The following is a 12,342-nucleotide window of genomic DNA, read 5'->3' as shown; positions in this document are numbered from 1 at the left end:
GTTGTTCAACAATTTGGTATGACTTTGTGTGATCATTCAATTTTTTATTATCACTCAAGTGTTGGATGTGTCTACTTGATAATGTATGTTAATGACATCATTCTTACCGGTAGTGATAACCACGACATCTCTCAGATGAAACATCTTTGTGATCATTTTCAGACCAAAGATCTTGAAAATCTCATATATTTCTTGGGTATTGAGGTGGCACAGTCCGACAAAGATGGTATTGTTATTTCTCAAAGGAAGTATGCACTAGATATTTTGGAAGAAACTGGGTTGATGAATTCAAAATTTGTTGACACACCCATGTATTTCAATACTAAACTTCTACCAAATGAGGGGAAGCCTTTGTCAGATCCCGAACAATATAGAAGATTAGTTGGAAAATTGAATTATCTTACAATTACTCGTCTTGAAATTTCCGTTGTAGTCAGTGTGGTAATCCAATTTCTTAATTCTTCGTGAGAAGATCATTGGAATGTAGTCATTCGTATACTGAAGTACATTAAATGATCTCCTGGAAAAGGGTTGTTATATGGTTCTAATAACCATACAAGAGTTGTTTGTTATTCAAATGGTGATTAGGCAGGATCTCCTTCTGATAAAAGGTCTACATCCGGATATTGTGTCTTCATTGGAGGTTACTTGATCTCTTGAAAAAGCAAGAAACAAAGTGTTGTGGCAAGGTTTAGTGCAGAAGCAGAATATAGAGCCATGGCTTCAGCCACTTGTGAGCTTGTTTGGCTTAAGCAATTGCTCAAAGAGTTACAGTTTGGACACGTTAATCAAATGAAACTTATATGTGACAATCAAGTTGCTCTTCATATCAGTTCTAATCATGTCTTTCGTGAGAGGATTAAACACATTGATATTGACTGTCATTTCATTCAAGAAAATATTATGTCTGGAGACATCAAGACTGATTTTATTAATTCAAGTGATCAGATAGCAGATATTTTCACCAAGTCTTTACGAGGACCGATAATTGGTTATATTTGTAACATGCTTGGTACATACGATTTGTATGCACCAGCTTGAGGGGGGTGTTAAGATATCATTAATATTTTATTTTATGTTTCTATTGTTATTATTCTTCATATGTATTTTGGGCTTAGCCCATATTTTATTTATTATACATACAACCCCTATGTATATTTTCTACAAAGGGGAGATTAATCCCAAACCTAGCTGTCAACATCCAATTTCGTTCGGGTAAGAAATAATTTTGTTTTTAGAAAATAATTAGGAAGAGGAGGGAATAAAAAAAAACTAAAAGAGTAGTGAACATTAATTTGAGTATAGATATATTCCTATTTTTATTTTCATCTCATTTTAAATTTAATTTTGTTTTATCTTGTTTTATTTTATTTAATCTTGGTTTCTTTATCTTGTTTATTTTATTTTATCTTTTCTATTTTATTTTATTTTTAATTTTTTTCAATTTTATTTTTAATTTTAATTTTAATTTTAATTATATTTTTTTTATTTTTTATTTTATTTCGTTTTATTCCTTTTTCAAAAAATATGTATATAAAAATGAAAAGAAAAAGAGAAATAGAAGAACGAGAGGTTAACATAAGGTCTCTGATATTAGCAGACCTATATCTTTCTACTATTGGTTAATTAGAAGAGGTTTAAAGGTGCATTAGCTATGCTACCATTACTTTTGTATGTTAATTAGGAATCAGATGTGGTAGTTAGTCGGTCATGGTCATGATGGTTGAAGGAGTAGGAAGCAACATCTGCTTTCAGCCTTATTCCACGTCTCGAGGTGGGAACGGAACGGAACACAGGCACAACAAATATCATCACATTCCCTTCATCTAACATCTTTCACCTTTTTCACTCATGCTTGCTTTCCCTCATTCCTTGCAAAACAGAAATAGCACCTTCATCCTCACGATTCCAACAAGAAAAACACCATAATCCATTGTTACCCTTGGATTCACTCAACAGATTCAACTCCTCTCCAATCCCTCTATCACTATGCATACATTTCATCTTCTACCTGCACCAAATAACCAAAAATAGAGAGCCACCATTCACCTTCCACTAACACACTTCATTGATATAACCATATTATCCCATCCCATTGGGCTCTCCAATACCTCCATCAATCATTCATCCCCATCCATGCAAACACAAACAGAAAACAATGAGAGGAATGAGTCAAAGTCTCAAACAGAGGAGGTCTTGGTCACGGTGGCCAGAGGGTTGGCTTCCGTGGTGCTTGCGGACCCAATCGTGGTGGCTGGCACGGTGGTGGCGAGTCATAGAGTCTATGGTACCTTTCTCTCTCGTGGAAGAAGAGAATCGAGGATTGGAGATGAATGAAGGATCGACGGTAGCTGGAACCGGTGACAGTAGTCTCCGGCAAGCATGGCCTTGCGACCGTGAAGGGGTTTGGTGTTGTCTGCAGCGACAAGGAAGAAGAAACGGCCCATGTCTCGCACGTGGGAAGAAGAAACGACGAAGGAGACGATTCAGGGAGCTCAGTTCTCATCGGTGACATCTCTGATGGTGACTAGCATCGACGACGATGACTCTCACCGGCAGTGGGACGTGCGACGACGACATCTGATACTAGAGTCGTGGGCACTTACTGTTGGAGCTATTCTGGTCCGCGTGTGAGAGGAGGTGGGACAAACCCCTTAGGGTTTTCTGTGTTGAAAAAGAAAAGAGGTTGAGTTTGGGCTGGCAGATTCCCATATCTATTTTTACTTTGCGCACCCCATCTTAATCTTTGCACCCTTATTTTCACCTCATACACCTCAATATTCGGATAACTCTAGACCTCTATGTGTGTTGTTTGTTTGGGCCTATTTTATTATTATGCTATGTCTACTTGTATGTTTACTAGCCTTGCACCTCTTGAGTTATGTTGTATCTGTTTATGTTTACTCATTGAACTCCTATTGTTTATGCTTTGCACTCCTTATGTCATTAGTCCCCATTTGTTGATTGGACCCCATTTTTCACAATTCACAGCCATGCTTCTAAGTTCACTTTACTTTCAGCTTTTACTCGCTACACCCCCCACCTTTTAATAAACACACCTCATTTACTTCATGCACCTCACACATTACTTATGCACCCTCATGTTTGTTTTTCCACTTTTATCCTTTTTTTTAATTCAACCATTATAATTTTCTTTCTAAAAAAGAGAAAACAAAAATATTTGAAAATTATCAAAAATTACAAAAAAAATAGAAAAATCTAAAAAAATGAAAAATGTTCTCTTTCACTTTATTGTGTTTGTCCAGTCGCTCGCACCGTGTGACACTCATTTTCAAAAATACCAAAAACAATTTTCTTTCTCTTTTAGTGTATGTCCGGTCACATGTACCGTGTGACACTTATTTTCAAAAAAACCAAAAATAGTTTTCTTTCTCTTCTAGTGTTTGTCCGGTCGCTTGCACCGTGTAATACTCATTTTCAAAAATACCAAAAATAGTTTTCTTTCTCTTTTTGTGTCTGTCCGACCGCTCGCGTCGTGTGACACATATTTTCAAGTAATTCATAAATACCAAGAAAAACATAAAATTTTCAAAATACAAAAAACATCATCATTTTCAAGCAAAAAGACTTTTTAAGAACTACATGATCCTTGATTCTCCACTGTGAGATACGTAGGAGCAAGGTCAGTCCTTGTAACATCCCGTCAGGATATTACATATTTTTTAATATAATAAAGAAATGTAAAATTATAATAACTCGCATTTATGAATAATCCTCTTAATTATTTGTCTCACTCACTAATGCAGTGTTTTCTCTCAGAACAGTCTACTATACGAAAATCTCAAATGACAGCCCAACCAAAAACCTTTCTCTACCCCTTAATTGGTCACTTAAATTTGGTTCTTAATTAAGATTAATAGCCAAAACGAAAATTATCATTATTTCCGCTTAATGCTCATTGAATAGTGTTTTTGGATGGTTTTCCAGCCCCTCCTTGGCTGCCCAAGGATTTCCTTTAACCCTTCCAATTCTATCCAAAACCCAAAATGGCAAAAATAAAGTTTAACTTGAATTCTCCAAGACTTAAACCCAAAACCATGCAAATGCCAAATCAATGCCAAACCATCATGACAAATTCATATTTCGTGTAAACTAATACAACTTAAATATCATATTATTCCACATCATGACTAACATATATTTAAAAAACCAATAACAAATAATAACACAAAATTGGCATACATAGGACTCAAACCCAAGTCCTTTCATGCAATCATAGTACTCTCAACCACTTGAGCTAGTAATTTTCCACGTCATACCAATAAGAAATTAATGTCATAAATGATCTTCCCACCCGCATTTATTAATTAATTAATTAAATTCTGCGAGTCTTATAGTCCTTGTCAAGTTCACCTCTACAAAATCCAAAATAATTTTCAAAATAGTCTTCCAAATATCTTTTAAAGAACTATGTAACCCTGATTTCTCACTTTAAATGAGAATACGTAGGACCAAGGTCAACCCTGTCGGGCCAAAAAATCAAAAAAATATTTTTTGTTTCTCTTTAGTATTTTTTGTCTCATTATTTTTGGGGAAATCAATGTTTTGAAAATCACATCAACTTTGCATGTTTAATTAAGGGTACCGCATTTGGGCAGGTGTTGTAGGGTGCTAACGCCTTCTCTAAGCGTAATCGACTCCCGGATCCAAAAATCTAGTTTTCGCAGACTTGCTTTATTTTTATGGTTTTTCATAGTTTTCCTGAATAATTATGGTGGCGACTCCTAATCTCTTTTTAAACCAATTTTATTTTTTCGTTCGTTGTCTCGTCACGATTTCGGTTGCGACACTAGTTTCACTATATTTAATAGAAGCTTTTAAGTAGAATTTGGTGTGACTAACATTTTATTTGAGGTTTTTGAGTTTGATGCAGATACCATGAGAAAGGAAGGTTGCAAATGTCCAAGGAAAACAATGAGGAAAGTTTGATCTAGCCAAAGTGATAAAAGTTGGCAGAGTTGACTTTTTGGTGAAAATGTTATCCAAGAGTTGACCAATAGTTGACTTTTTAGATTTTAATTCCAGTTGAGATGGAACCTGTGGGGAAAGTTTTAGGATCTTAAAATACACTTGTGATGGTCTTTAGATGGTTGAAAAGTGATCAAATGATGCATGGAACTCGTTAATCTCATTTTTGCATGTTTAGGTTCAATTAGGTAATTTTGGTGTAGCATAGCTTGGAATTGTGTCTTCTAACCAGTTTCTATAAGTCTTAAAAGGCAGGAAGGATTGTGAGATGAGGTGCTGGAGTTGATTCTAATCCATTTGGGAAGTTTTCGAAACTAGAAGAAGTGATCCAAGGGTGAAAGAGAAGTTGCATAAGCTAAAGCTTGGAATGGAAGTGACACTTTTAGCTGTCATAAACTAGCGGATTGGCCATTGCCTGTAGCAGGTTACAATTTTGAAGAGCCAAAGAAAAGTGAAAATAGTGACCTGTTGTGACCCTTAGCAGTTGCATTAAGACTTGCTACCCAAGTGACAAGTGAAGTTAGTTAGTTGGATTTTGTGTATAGGGGATGTTTTAGTAGTTATTTTTACTTGTAATAACCACTCACCAGTAGTTGGAACTGACGTGTTTGTTTTTAGGCGCCAAAAATGTGTACACACACATTCAATCATCACCCACCCTCATTCCAACCACACATCTCTCACTCATTTTCTCTCCATTCAAACACATCACAGTATAGTTTTTCTCTAGTTTTTGAACCATTGTTGTTGTATTTTCGTTGAGCAATTGTGGAGGCAGCAACCGCACAATAGGTGTTGCAGTCTAATTCTCCTTTGTTGTAAGGATTCTTTCCATTTTCAGTCAATCAAACCATACTTCCATTTACAATTTTATGTTCGTGTATTTTGCACTCAAGTGGAGAAATCTTTGGATCAATTACCGCACAATAGGCATTGAATAACGATCCTCTTCCAATTTGCGTTTTCTTTATGGATTATCATGTGCTTGGATCGAATTGAAATTCTACATAATTTGTGTTCATGCTTGAGCTTAGTGGTTGAATTCTAAAATTCACTTGAAAAATGACTTCCATTGGCACAATCCATGAATTCAAGTAGAAGCAAATTCATCTAATTTATCTCAAGAGTATTCTGAGAGTAATTTCGAGTTCAAACCACTAATTTCGTAGTGTGAATCGCAAATCCTGCAGAAGTGTTTTTTGCTGCACTATTTCATTCTATTTTGATTTTGATTTCGCTTTTCTAGTGTTACTTGTGCTTATTTCTTGTTTGCAATTCATTCGTGATGCTATACGTGAGGTTTTTGAACCATTCCCATAATCAATTCATGCTTCATTACCGTAAATCACATTCACACATCAATTTCCGTTAAGTTCATTAGGTTAGGGTTCGCATTTTAGGATCTTGAGTTTTACTCAATCATTTTGGTTGATTCTGGTTCGTATAATCAATATAGATCCTTTAGAGTAGTTCTGCATGATTACATTTTCAATTCATGCATTATAATTCATGATTAGATGTTGCCTTGCACATTTACACATGAACACCTCTCCGGTTTTTCAGATTCGTGATACTCAAGTTTTTGGTGATTAATTCGTTTCTAGTGTTTGATTTATCTTTCATTTAGATGTTAGAAGCATTTTGTAAGCTTAGATTGAATTTAGGATAGTTACATTGTTGATTCATGCATTGCATACATTAGGATCATAGTGAACTTTTATCAAACACTTTAGTTGCATCTTAGTTCATTTAAGCATTTCATAATCTATAGCATTTGTATACATTTATGTCATTTTAGGTTCATTTTAGTTTTAGCTTTATTAGATTTCCTCCATTTCACAACACATATTCAAGAATACATTCATTTGTCTTTGCCTATCTTTGGATTGATTCATTGGTTGATCACTACACTATATTAGTTAGTGAGGAAATCGATTATTGACTAAATCTCTAGGCAACAAGAGGTTTATCACTTCCTCCTCTAAGATTGGCCCAACCTTCTTAGAGAACAACCTTCACTACTTTATTCCACCACCGAAACACGTTTTGGTGCATCTTGCTTTCGTTGAACATCCATGGAGACTCCTCCTTCCCTCTACTACAAAGAGAGTGTTACACTACTAGTTTGTGGCTCCCAATAAGACAAATCATGAAGCACACATCATAGACCAAACAAGAGCGGTCAAGATGACATATCTTGACCCAAGATTAATGATGTTATCAAAGTGAAGCCAATCGAAGACACCGAACCTTTCCAACTAGGAAATCAAGGGCATAATACGAAGATAAGAACCTTTTCGGGCTAGGAGGAGAAGAAATTTATCACAAATGTTCTCCAAGCCAAAGCTGACTTGTTTACTTGGAAGTAAGTCTCAATTTTCTGTCTTGGTTGCTTCTAGAAGAAAGGTAGTAAAGGCTGAATATGTGTAACACCCCGGTAAGATATTACTTAAAATAAATAAAGTAAACAAAACAAAAATAAATTCCTCAGTTATTATTAAACCATTTCCCTAAAACGCGGAAAGATTTTAAAACTTTTAAGTTGAATAATCGCTATAAAAAGTCATATTACTCACAATTCACTTTTACAGTCATCAATCCAATGTAATGAAAATTGTAGTCAAATTACATGGAAATTAAATAAAAGTCTTTATAAACAAATCCGCGTACTCTGCTCCCACTCTCCGCCACTAAGCATCTCTTGGCTCACCTGAAACATCATAGGCTCCCAGATAACAAGTTACTCGATCATCGCCACACACAAATAGATAGGGTGAGCTATGCACAAAGATATGAATAAATATGAAGTACTCCCACTTGACAATTCATAATCATTCATTTAGAGTAAAATTTCCCTCTTTCCCCGCTTATAACCATTATGAATCCATGCATGCACTCTAAATCTTGGTATTTCATGTGCTTCCACGACTCTTCTCGCTTGTGGTCCAACCTACAAGCCTATCCCGTCTTAGTCCTGCTTCATGGGCTCCCTCGCCCATCATCCGAACTCCTTGCTCGGACCCGGACATGCATACCCGCCTTTCCTACTATGAACTTTCTCGTTCACAGCATTCTCAAGTTGAGCATGAGATGAACTCCCTCACTCACTCATCCCAACAAGAGTACCTCCGATAAACTAAATTTTTCACGTTCCCCATGCGGTCCACGCATCACAAACTCATAACTCGCGACTCAATCCAGCACATCCCAGATCCTATGGACTTAGTCCTTCAAGCCCAACCACCACAAACACATGCATATAATTCCCATATCAAGGAGAAATCAACCAAACCATCTCAAACATTACACACAAACCTGACTTCTTACCATTCTCGCTTAAGCAGGGGTCTTCACCCAAGCGAGTCTATCTTTCTTGCTTAAGCTGAACCACCTCGCTTGGGCGAGTGTGAAACAATGACTTCACTTCGATCTCTCGCTCAGACGAGTCCTTTTCACCTGAGCGAGACTCTCATTCGCTCAACACATAACCCCTCGCCTAGATGAGGATTCGAACGTAACATGCAGTAGGTCTTATTGCGACCTCACTTGGGTGAGCCATTCTCGCCTGAGCGAGAAAGCTTGTCGCTCAACACTAACACTAGTCGCCTAAGTGAAACACGCGAACCAAAACCAGGAATGAGATTCTGCAACTCTCGCTTAGGCAAGAGTAACTCGCTTGGGTGAAATTTGCAGAGGTTCTCCCCTGTTCACACCCGAAAACAACCACAACAAAGCCATTTTACAATTCAACCAGTACCATTCAATCTATATCAACAATCAAACCATATGCCTAAGATTTATATTCATTTAGCTCCCAAATAGTCAAGATTTAATCATTCATAACCATTCAATACCAAAACCCTACCTCCCCAAATCATATAAAACATACAAGGGTTTTGTAACCAACAACAAGCAACCAATTCTTACTCTCATCACATAATCACGTAATTCCCCACACGTAGAATCCAAATGTGAATAGCAAAACACAGAATCACATCGCAGAATTTATACACATGCAAGGACAACTTCCCCTAACCTTGAATTCTTGATTAAAATTTTGTAAGAGAATAGTGTCCCTTTTTGCTTAGTAGTGCTTTACCTCAGACTTTCTCTCACTTCATCCTCTTGCACACCCAAAACTCACCTCTCACTCTCTAATTTCGTTCTCCTTTCAAAAGCCAATTAACAACACTTGCAAAACCCTTCTTTTCCCCCAAAATGGCCTTTTATATGTGTCTTAATTAGGGGTTTAAGTGCTAAAACGAAAATAGGCTTTACTTGGCTACCCCTTAGGTTTTCTCTGCCCTTTCATATTCAAGCCAAAGTTGCTTCTTATAAAAAAATAAAGTTAATTCATGTCTATCAAGGTTTGAACCTGTGACCCTTCTAATGTTAAATCAATTCATCACCATTCAACCAAATCATCTTTGATGATAACTATTATAATCTCTTGATTATACTATCACTAAATAGGCTCAAATATACAATCAAAAATAATAATAAATCAAATAACACACAATTAGCATACATAGGACTTGAACCCAAGTCCTCTCACACAATCAACTACTCTCAACCATTTGAGCTAGTACTTTTCCACTTTATACCAATTAACATTTAATGCCATCAAAGTTCCCACCACCCACATTTATTAATTAATTAATTAATTATTTAATTAATTATTTAATTAATTATTTAATTAATTAATTTCCACGGGTCTTACATTCCCCCCACCTCAAAAGAATTTTCGCCCTCGAAAATGAGACTTACCAGAAAATAAGTGAGGATAAGACCTCCTCATGAGATCCTCCATCTCCCACGTCATCTCCTATGTCGTCTCATCCCAAAGTACCTTCACCGTCTTTACTTCATTGCCCTTCAGTTGCTTGACTTGAGCATCCAATATGCGAACCGGTTCGTATGGCATGGACCAAGGAGGATGTTAAAATATGAGAGGTTGCATGTCAAAGCATTATTATAGACTTTAATTTTGGGCCACTTGTTAGGCCATGCTTTACTAAATAATGGGCTATTGAACTTGCTGATTAGCTTGCAAATTGGGCTAATTCAAGCCCAATTATGCACTTGGTCGAGAATTATTTTCCAAGACTCATCTCCACATGGTGCCAAGCGTGAGACATGTGAAGGATGACACTAGGCGTGTGATCCTTGTCTCCTTTACATCCAATGGTGTCGTGAGCAACTTGGAGAGCAAGCCATGCATTTACATTTCATTTCCTTTCTCATTTTCATTGCATTAAGGAAGGTTTCTATACTATAAATGAGAGCTTCCTATGCTTATGTAAAGGTTACTCTTAATTTGAATGGTAAATGTCTTGATGTTTAGAGTGCTCCACACATTTGCCTTATTGAGAGTCATGAGAGCTAAGAATTGTAAGACCCGAGAAAATTAAATAAATAAATAAGTATTTATTTAATAAATGCGAGAGTGGGAATCCCTAAGTTAATTAATATGGAGAAAGAAGATAAGGAGTAATGGTAGCTAAAGTGGTTAAGAGTACTTGGCTATTATGAGAGGACTTGGGTTCAAGCTTTGTGTATGTCATTAGCGTATTAATTTATTTTAATAATATGTTTGATCATGGTGTGTGATAATATAATCCTAGAGGTGTAGGATTTATCATGAAACATGAATTGGTTGAGTAAGTGAAGAATTAGAGGTGAGTTCTACGAATCTGGACACAAACAAGGGAGTTTTGAGGCTTAATTAGACTTTAAGGACAAAATTAGGTAGAGGATTTCAATTTAATTTCGTTTGTACTTTTATTTTTTATTTTTTTTGTTTTAGGGCTGAGAAGAGGGGGGACTAGGTTAATTTCGTGTGGCTGTTAACTAGAGAGTTTAGAACCCTAAAAGAGTGGAGCTAGGAAGGGGTTAGAAGGCTGGGAGAAGGTCTCAAGGGCGAAGATTAAAGTTGGAACAAAGAAGAGTGTTCGTGGATTAATATTTAGCAAGGATTACAGGTAGGGGAGCTTGACCTTACTTTATTTTATTGTTTTCTTGTTGGTTGATGAATGAATCCAACTTTTGGGTATTTATATTCACGTATTAAACCTGGTTTATCTTTTGTTACATTTGATGATTGTTGTATAAAACATATATAAAATGAGAATAAGGGTCGTGATGGTTCCGCGTTGGAACGTGTTGTCGTGTGTGGTGAGTGGGTTGCGTGTTGGGTTGCATGCATGGGTTGTTATTTTTTTCTTTCTCAATCTTCTTGAAGCTTGTTTCTTTGAGTGGTTTATCGTACTTGTGCCAAATAAAAAGAGAAAAATCTGGTGGTGACTTATGTACATGTGTGAAGGAGATATTTAAGGTTTGGTGGGGTCACATTGGGGGTTCTCTGTAAATAAGTTGCAGTGTTTTGATTTCATGGGTGTTGCAATTTTGTTTTCTTTCGCAATGTTATATTATCTTAGAGAAAAAGTAAATCCTTGGTTTGTAAAAGTGTGTTTGTTCACGTTTCTTTTTGCACCAAAGGCATAAATATATTTTGGTTTCTTAGGCTTGTGTTGATGGTTTGACTTAGTGCGGTGGTGTGCAGCTTTTAGACTTCCAAAATGGTGATTATATATAGTTACATTGCTTTGGTGCTTGTGTGGGACCCGCGAATGCATATATCTCATAATTTTTTTCTGTTACAGTGCATGCATTTGGTACATACACATATCTTCTCATTCTCATGTATTAAAACATTTGGTTTCTCATTTCTTTATTATTATATTATTTTAATTGCATGATTGGGTATTGGAGAGAAGACTCACGTGTGGCAATAGAAGTGGATATATTTTTTTATTTTAGAATGGCCTAATGGTTCACGTAAATTTGCATGCATGGTACCATTCTAATTGGTTTCATTTTCAAGGCCTTATTACATGTTGAAAATTTTCTAATTCAAGACTAGTTCTCTTTCTTTAAAATGTACATGATAATTGACTCCAAAGAAAAAAAAAAGACATGGTTAACACGTCACTTTAATTACTTTCTTTCTTTTATGTATTTGGTTTATTTTTATTTACCACCATGCTTAATTAAGTGTTTGTTAAAAAAAAAATAGAGGCCACATGTAATATGGTTGTATCTCTCTTTGCTAGTGAAAGGTGCAACACACTTAAAATGGAACGTCCCATTTAATTATTAAACGAAATTAAAGGAAACGTCACGCGATAATAGTACTGCAGCCTAGTCTTGGGGTCCTTAACACAACCCCTACTAAAACTAGGCACACCATGATGCCAACAAAAGCAGGATAACGACTTAACTAAAAGTTTACAATCCAATAACAACGAAATACAGGGGCCATAGCCCTAAAGGAAAGCACAAAGAAAACTATAG

Source organism: Vigna unguiculata, chromosome 6 (genome assembly GCF_004118075.2).
Source record: "Vigna unguiculata cultivar IT97K-499-35 chromosome 6, ASM411807v1, whole genome shotgun sequence".
Taxonomy (NCBI): domain Eukaryota; kingdom Viridiplantae; phylum Streptophyta; class Magnoliopsida; order Fabales; family Fabaceae; genus Vigna; species Vigna unguiculata.
The sequence above is the reverse complement of the archived record's forward strand: the minus strand, read 5'-3'. Positions refer to the sequence as shown.